Genomic DNA, 9,329 nt, shown 5'->3' with positions numbered 1-9,329 from the left:
TGGGTCGTTCTTAAAAAACATGACCATTCTGAATTTTGTAATTTTTAAAAATTAAGTTGGCCAAATATGTTTATAATTGGCCTCATGTGGTTACGGATGGTATCAACAATAGGAATCCATAACCAGCAGTATTTTTTTTAATTTTTGGAGTTTTTTGGAGTTAATAAGTCACAGAGTGGACCGGTAACAGAGGGGACAAATTAACTCAAAAATACCATATTTTAGCTTTTTATTCGAATTTTGGAGAATTTATTTGTCCACTTAATTAATGTACATAAAATATTTATAAAAAAATTATAAAATAAATAAAAAATCACTTTACTCGCCGTTTTTCAACAGTAACAGAGTTGACACTGAATAAGGGTACGTACCCGGCATACAATTGGGTTCCTTACTCAACAACGCACTAAACAAGACTGAACAGTTCAAAACACATTTTGTTGATTTTAGCTAAGTTATGATGGAGAAGCATAAGAGAAATATACGCGTCATAACGTTTAACAAACATTTTTCAATAAAATGAGTGGACGTAACAGAGGGGACCAAAACCTGGGGACACAAATTTTCTTCATAAAAATTATACAAAAAAATTATTTTTCATCATTCTTTTCTATATATGGTATTAATATACACAAACTGAATAACAAAAATTGTAAATATTATTTTTTTTCAATTTTATTTCAACTGAAAATAACTATTAAATTTTTATAAATTGGCTCGGGACACAGGTTTTTGCTAAACCTTTGACATTGAAAATATTTTTTAAGTTATTTTCAGATAATTAATTATTTTTTTTTTATAATATAGTTACGTAGAATCGATAATAATTTATAAAAATGCAGATATTTTTCTATTTTCTTTTTGAAGAAACAAAATATAAAATAGTAAAGTCTGGGGACACCAATTGGTCATGTTTTTTAAGAACGACCCACTTAGAGTTAATTTAAATTTCGGAAAACGATACAATAGGGGCATTCATCTAAAAGCGTAAATGGCCAGTAACCGCGTAAACTTCGCAAATAAGCCATATAAAATTTAATTTTTAATTTTTCATGAAGTAGAAGCCATCAGATGAATTGGATTTTCATTAACACATGTATTTTTTTTTTTTCTTTGGAAGAACTACATTTTGCCGTTTTTCGACACTTTAAGAGTTTCATTTTCTCAAAAATTGGACGTTCTCGACAAATTTTGTAAACGCACTTCAAATCAGCATCAAAAATCCTATAAGATGAGGTCGACTCCGCTTTTTTTTTTAGATAAAAATACAACCAAATTTTTTGAACTTTTGAAAAAAGCGGCAGTTTTTTTTTTATATTTTAAATAACCGTTGAAGCAAAAGTAGAATTTTAGATAAAATTTATTTAATGCCTGAACTACGTTATTATAAGAAATACTTTATAAGATAGCCAAGTAGCACTTCAATGAATATCTCACTTGCCTGCGTCTCCGCTTCTAGAAAAAAAGAGGATAACGGGAAGGCTGGCTTGTCCGACTTATCTGAAGTGTAGAGGGTAAACTGTTCAGGAGGAGTAATCAGGAGACAACAAACTCTCAAGGTTAATAGCCACGATCATGAGACAACTCTCGGAGCTATAGCTGTAATCTCGAAGAAACTAGATAAAGAGTCTTCTACTATTTTTGCGAGTGCTCAGCATTGGCACGTACAACTTATGAGCCACCATGAGCAAATTCTTTACGCAAACTATTATTCAAACGTACCTTTACATTTTTATTCATTAACGTATTTAAGCAGATTCATTGACAAGTGCAAGCGGTTTGGAGATACCAACAACAGCAGCAGAAAAAATAGCTATCGCTAATTTTGAACGACACAAAATTCAAAAAGAACAGCAGGCGCGCCTAATAACATGCAACGTCTACTTGCATGTCCCTTACACTACCCAAAATAGGCTGACTAAACATTGCATCTGTTACTTATTTATGTTGTATGCTTTTAGGTCCCACTGCCTTTCATATACTGCGGATAATATCTGATATTCCAGCGAAAACCATTTGTATTTTCATTAGTCCACTTCTAGTTTTGCCTGGAAGCGCACAGCCAATTGCCAGCACTTTCAGAGGAATTTCACTTCATTACAGTGGTCTTTACTCTAATTTCCTGAAGCTTTGTCGTATTTGCAGGCTTTTGATTTTTGAATCTCGTAGTTATTGCATATATGGTTGTCGTTTGGTTTAGTTTGCTATTGACAATCAATTTTTCCACAAAATCGAAGGCACTGGCCATTCGGAGAAACTGTGAATGCTAGCAATTTCAGTGAACGTTAGCAAAATTTCCCTAACTTGTATGCTTGTAGAAAAAGTTTCCAAACACACATAGTACTTATGTAAGTCTAAAACATCGATAATTACTTGGTCATGCGTTAAAAAGGGCAATTTGTGAAAGAGGATTGGTAAATGTGTGTACATACATACTCCTTTTTTTAATTCTCCTATATTAAAGCTCAGATATCAATGCAAGAGGTGAGTCGCTTTTTGATTATATTCTAAGTGAGGACTTACGTATTTCTAATAGAGGAAACGAACCGACCTTTATGACCGCGGCTAGACAAGAGGTCCTTGACCTTATCCTAGCCTCGTCTTCTGTAATATCCCGCGTTTCCGATTGGAGTGTTCTTAATGAGCACTCCTTTCCTCAGTAGAGCTTAAGCACCAAATGTTCGATTGATGGTTTGGTGGAGAAGTTTACATCAGCTTGTAAGCGTGCCATCGAAAGCTCATGCCCGCTGAGTAGGCCCTGGGGCAAAATCCGACCAAAATGGTGCATGGTGGAACTCTCAAAGCTCAGGGCGTCGAGTAGGCGCCTTTTCAACAAAGCCAAGAAGAGCGGACAACACTCCGACTGGGAACTCTATAAGATTGGACTTGGCAGCTGTAAGTTCGAGATAAAAAAGGCCAAAAGCGAGTCATAGAGAAATTTCTGCGAATCCGTAGAAAGTTGTAATGAATAATCTCGATTTAGGCGATTTCTTGCGAGGAATACCGCACCCTTGGCATACTTGGTGCACGAAGAGGGCAACTGGGCGATGAGTGGAGAGGAATCGCTTAAGCTACTACTTGACACTCATTTCCCAGAAAATTCTGCACCGTGTGAGCCCAACGGTGTTGGTTGGAAGGGGCGACTGCCTTACCTTCTCCGGTGAACTACTGCAGAGGCGCCGACTGCTCTGCGTAATTGACTCTTTCAAGAATTTCATGTCCCCTGGACCGGATGGAATGACGAGAAAACTTTTCGTCTTGTAAAACAGCGAGGATTCGTGACCCTCTTATAACAGATTTAAATATTTTGAACGATATTTATCGATACATCATTGAGTACCATTATGAATATTTTTAGTGATTTCAGCATTGATATGTTTATCATATGGGCGGAGAATATTAATATTATATCAAGATGATTGTTATGCCAAGGCTAAATGCTTATTAAACATAATCACAACTTGTTATTTCTATTTTTGAAAGCAGAAGCGCTATCTTTTTGTATAAAAGCTGCTTAAAAAGCTACTAAACAACTGAAAGCTGGAACTACTGTGTTGCCAAATCGGCAACAGGAGGATACTGCTGAGCTAAAACCGGGCTTTTGTTATTGTCTTTCTGGGTAGAATACAAATAATTTCGGAGTAAAAATTATCTTTGTTTACTAAAAAAGTTTGGCCTTGAACTGGGTTTGACAGCAAAGATATTTCTATCGTACATATTATTCAATAAATTAATAACTCCCACTTTTCGATTTTAACCCACTTTGACGTAGCTAAATTAAGTGTTCGCTATTAATTTTATAAGGTGCTATAAAATTTCAGGTATGTATTGATTTTCGGAATTCCCCAACAAAACAAACACCCAACAGCGCCAGCAAAATAGTAAAACCAAACCAGTTCGGCAAGGCTTTGTTGATATCTGATGGAGCGATTGGTTTACGCTTTTATAACAAATTAAGTTTCTTTTGTCTAGTGCTGCTTTAGGGGGGGTTTGACCAGTTATAATTCGAAATTAAATTATGCATAAAATCTTGATGGTAAACAATGATAAGTTACCTTAGTGTGGAATGCGAAATGTTGGCGCCATCAACAGTGAACTGTAAAAGCAGAAAAAGAATGATTAGAAATTAAGCAGATTTAAGCGATTAGCTATCAAATAAATGGAGATTAGATAAATGCGAGAGATAATAAATTAAAATGGTCATATGTTGTTGTAAGGCTCAAAATAAACGCTACATTCCAATCTAAAGTCGTGATTTTTTTTTTTGATATATAAATTTTATTTAAGGGGCTACAGGTTAGGTAGTAGTATAGGGGCTCACATATAAATTTGTTTTGCTATATTGCCCAATATCTTACTCCATAATAGATTTTTCTGAAACGCTAATTACAACCACAACCACATGAAGTTGCTAGATGAAAGGCTATGTGATCAAAACAAAGCTCCGCTGGCAGTACGAGCATACGAATATTTAGATGTTTTAAGTCTTATCTTGGAACGGCAGCGCATTTGCTGAGATGAATTTCTCCAAGTCATCAACCTGCAATGCCAAAAGTATGTTTGGAGGGTCTCCTTGACAGAGTGTTTATCTCTGCCATTTACTCCTTGGAAGGATGTGTTTGGGGATGCTACTTACTAAAGTTCATACATTCAATGTGCAGTAACTTTCCTCTGACGATGAGCCCCAAGTCATCAGTACATCATTGACGACGTCGATCACTATGAGCGTACAATTTTCAGTACAAACTTTCATCAATGCTATTTTCCCTTGGATATGAGCGTTCGTTTATAATGTCAGGTATCAAATGCCAAAGCTATTTTCATTTCGTTTTACAAATTGTTTTATCTATTCCGTATAAACGCCACACCTAAGTTTTCAAATCAGTGGTAGCTTTTTAACTTTATTTATGAGTGAACCGATCTGCCCCAATGTATGTACCATATAAATTATAAATGCATTTGTGATAAATTACCGAAGAGTAAATGAGCCACAGGCAAATCCTTTAAAGCTCTTCCACGTTCTATTTATTTATGTCGCCAGCTGTCATAGGCACATATTTATTTATTTTAGTATCGTTTGATTTCTTTCTTAGTAAATATATGTACACTTATTCATAAACATATTAAAGTAGTAAGTCATTAATGAATAGTAATGACCCGTTAATAAGCTTAAACGTTCATATGTAATTTTTCATATCATTAACCATAATCACCTCAATCGACACTTTTTCGTCAGAAATTGAAACTTTTTTCACCTATTCCTCTTTGTGCGATTATTATTTATCAATTAATTATTTTCTGTTTTATGTTGAACTACCTATTCATTTTGTTATGAACGCACGTTTTACGATTCAATTGATAAATACAATAAGCTGCATTTGATTAATATTTAATTGAAGATTATGGAGCTGTGTGATGAAAAATGTGATAATTGTTTTTTATGTGTCAGTGGCGTAACTTAAATTAATCAATTGGTTTGATGTGATGTTATCAAATGCGTTAAAGTTTATTATTTTTGAAAGTAATGCTTGTTAAATAATTTTCTTCGTATACAGAAAGCAGAGGTATCTTACTGAAGAAATGGCCAGATAAGACGTCCGAAAAGCTGCTGGTTCAAATATCAGAGCTAAAATTTTGGTTTGGTCTAGAAGAGGGAATAAAAGCTTTGCAAGTTCATCAACGAAAAAAAATATAAGCTAAGTGTTGTTATCAGGGACCCTAATCATTATAAGTAAAATAATTAAAATATAATAACAATAATTAGAATGTAGTTTTTTATTGCTCAATGGAAATAATTATTACTTGATTTTTGTTGTTTTTCGATCAGAGCCAGCATTCTTGATTTTAATACATATGTTTAAGTTGAACTTACTTTGTATGTAATTTGCAGCCAAGTAAGCTGTAAGCTTTAATGCTGTAGACTATAAATAAATGCTTAAATTAAATAAAAATGAAATATTTAGCGCAAGTTTTGTTATATCTTCAAGCCAAAGCTTTAACTCTAAGAGTGCAGTAAAATTCTATTCTTATGTAGAAGCTTAGTTAAGAAGGTCAACATGTCACTTGATATAATTTGTTACTGTCTCTCTGTGCCTTCTTGCTTACGAAAAGCATTTTCTAAGCCACTTAGTACAACAAATCGTTGGATGTCATGCAAAATATATTATATGACACAGTTGAGTGACAAACTCAAGTATTTCAGTGTGTTGCAGAATTTTTCTAGCATTTACTTATACTGTTTTACACTCTTGATGGCGCATGCTATGAGTAATACTTCCTACGTAGGTACATATATATGTATGTATGTATATATGTATAATTATGTTTCACGGAAGTATGCACACACTTATGACTGAAAAATAAGCTATGGATTTATGTATACACATTAAGGTGGAGTAATTTAATTTCAAAAAAAGTGTATGTCAATTCGAACTCTACGTTCGATTCTAAGCAAAAATGGCGAACAAACTATATACCAAAAATTACATATGAGCCTACCAAGTTTTAAAAGAGAAATCAGTGAACGAAATTAGCTTTTCATTTAAAAAATTTTGTGTTTTTTCACATTTAAAAAACTACTTCACAAAGCCGAAGAAAAAAATTCGGGTATTCGGCATTCTTTTGAAAATTGGCAGGGTCAAATGTCATTTTTGGTATATAGTTTCTTCATCGTTTTTGCTTAGAACTTATGTTAGCATTTGATTTTGCTACACATATTTGTTGAAAAATTTTCACCGAACAAATTACTCTGCCCTAATGTACATTTATGTATATAATATTTAGTATTAATTTTTCATGTGTTGCACTTTTAAATGAAAGAAAAATATACTACACATATGTGCATAAAAAAATAAATAAGTGGTACTAAAGCAAAGCAAATACACATGAAGTTACTTGAAGAGTACTAAAATACTTTGTATTAAATTGTGAAGTAGAAATGTATTTAATTCAATAAAAATGAAATTTTACAAAACTTTGATGGAAACAAAATATTTAAGTTGCTGTAATTCCGATAAGTGCTTGGAAGCTAACTTTTCATATTTTGTTGACATACAAAATATTGAAATTTTATTATTCACTTGAACGCGCTGCTGCCAGCATGTATTCTTAGAAGGGAAAAATTGATGTGAATTGCACGTAAATGCATCCTACGTTTTGGCAGCTTTTCTCTAAGCATATTTGCTGGTATTTTGACGCAAATAAAATTTATTTATTTTTTTAATGCGATAAATATAGTAACATGTTTTATCTACACGACTTGATGCTATTCAATCAAAAAATACCATACTGCAACTTTTCTTCAAAATCGTCCTTGTCACTTTTAAAGTAGAAAAAAATATTTTCAAAATAATAGCTATGAAGTAAGCTATTTAAAAGGGGGAAAAATATGTAAAAGTACATGCATACCATGATGCAATAATGAAAGGTGTTGTACGTTGTGACAGCTCGAAATCGAACTACCTTAGGTCAATATTGTATTTTGGAAGTACAAGATAAACGGGAATAAAAAAAAGCCTTTTAGTTGAAAAAGTACTAAATTGTATGCCTTCTCAACAGCGTTCCGATTATCAGAATAGGTATATATATGGCTTGGTAGTCTCATAAAATTGTAGATAATTAAAATAATAAAATTAGGCGTGTTTTTATTCACAGGAATATGATATGCTTAAAATTTTCGAGCTGATGAATACCCAGCTAGAACAGTATGGCTTATATAATTCCTTTTATGAGCCGTATCACTAAGAAAATTATCCCTTATGAATTTGAAATGTGTCCCTTATATTGTACAGGCCAAAAAGAGGAATTCATTTACGTGTGATCTTTTGTCCCCCTCTTTCATATAGGCTTCTTTTGCGCATATATCAGGTTTCATAGCTGTTGACCATACCAATAATGCCTCATGCTCAGTTTTACTTGATCAATTCGTGTTCTCGAGATAAAAAAATTTCACGATTCAAAAATCTGAGTATAGCCGCCAAATTCTTTTCTCAAAATTTTGAAAATTCTTTGTTTTTTGCCCTATATTTGCTTTGTATGGTATTTTCAACAAAACATAGGCCAAAAACGATAAATGTTCAAACTTTGGAGAAAAACAATTTTTCAGATTTTTGGATCGTGAAAATTTTTTTTCTCGGAGAACACGAATTGATCTAGTAAATCTTAGTATGAGGCATTATTGGTATGGCCAACAGCTATCAAACCTGATATAGTCGCACTAAGGTTTTTTTGTGTTCCTCAGTGTTATACAAGGGATACTTTGAGGAATCATATAAGGAATTATACATTACCCAAGTCCACGTATATCCAAGTTCGTATCATACAGCAAGCATTGACTACTTTTTAAAGTTTTATTTATTTGTTTTTGAAATTGACGACATATTTCAGAATTTGTAATTAATACGTTGTGTTCATTTTAGTAAATCCACTTTTTTAATTGTACAAAATTTATTATATACATACAGTATCGGTCATATCAATAGCAACCCCATTTCAAAGTTATATTATTTCCCTCTCATGTTAATTTATTTATTGCTAAGAATTTGCAACAAAAGTAAAGTTAAATTTCTAACAAAACTCATATAAACCGAATTTTAAAACTTCGTAGAAAACTACAAAAAATACAACAAATTTTCAACCAAAATTCAAACTTTTTTCTCAGAAGTGTTAGAATTTTTTGGAGCACCCAGTTTTATAGCCCCTTCAATTTTAGTCTAATTATATGCAAGTTTGAAGTGGCTAAAAATTACCTTAGTTTTTTTAGAATCGATTAAAAACAAATCGTGTTTAATCGTCTTCTATATAACGAAAACTTCGACCATATATCGATGGCTGAGTAGAAGATCGACCTATCTCGGCAGCCAGGTCGAAAACGCCCGATATCAGAAAGCTTTTCAACGCCCTATTTTAAAATTTGGCTGAAAAACGCCCTATTTTAGAATTTGATTGAAAAATGCCCTATCTCGGAACTCGGTTCAAAAACACCCTATCTCAGCACATTTTCGAAGTATTTTTATTTGAGATAGGACTTTTTTGAACCGACTAATAATAATAAAATATGTACTATATACATATCTAGTTTCAATATAAAAAAATTTATGTACACCATTAATTGTGTATACATATCTAAGTCAATATATGTGATATACATGTACATACATCTACATACATATCGTCGTTTAAAGTACAAAACCATGTATCAATAAATTGCAAAACCGCGTATAGAGATAATGCAAACCCACGTATGCAAGGTTGCATAAATTAATTTCTAGAGAGTAAAAACACTCATATTTCAAAATGGTTATCTTTTTGTAAAAAGCAATCGCATTTTT

This window comes from Rhagoletis pomonella, unplaced genomic scaffold, assembly GCF_013731165.1.
Source record: "Rhagoletis pomonella isolate Grant_MI unplaced genomic scaffold, Rhpom_1.0 Rhpom_scaffold_00007, whole genome shotgun sequence".
NCBI lineage: Eukaryota > Metazoa > Arthropoda > Insecta > Diptera > Tephritidae > Rhagoletis > Rhagoletis pomonella.
Note: the sequence above shows the minus strand (reverse complement) of the source record.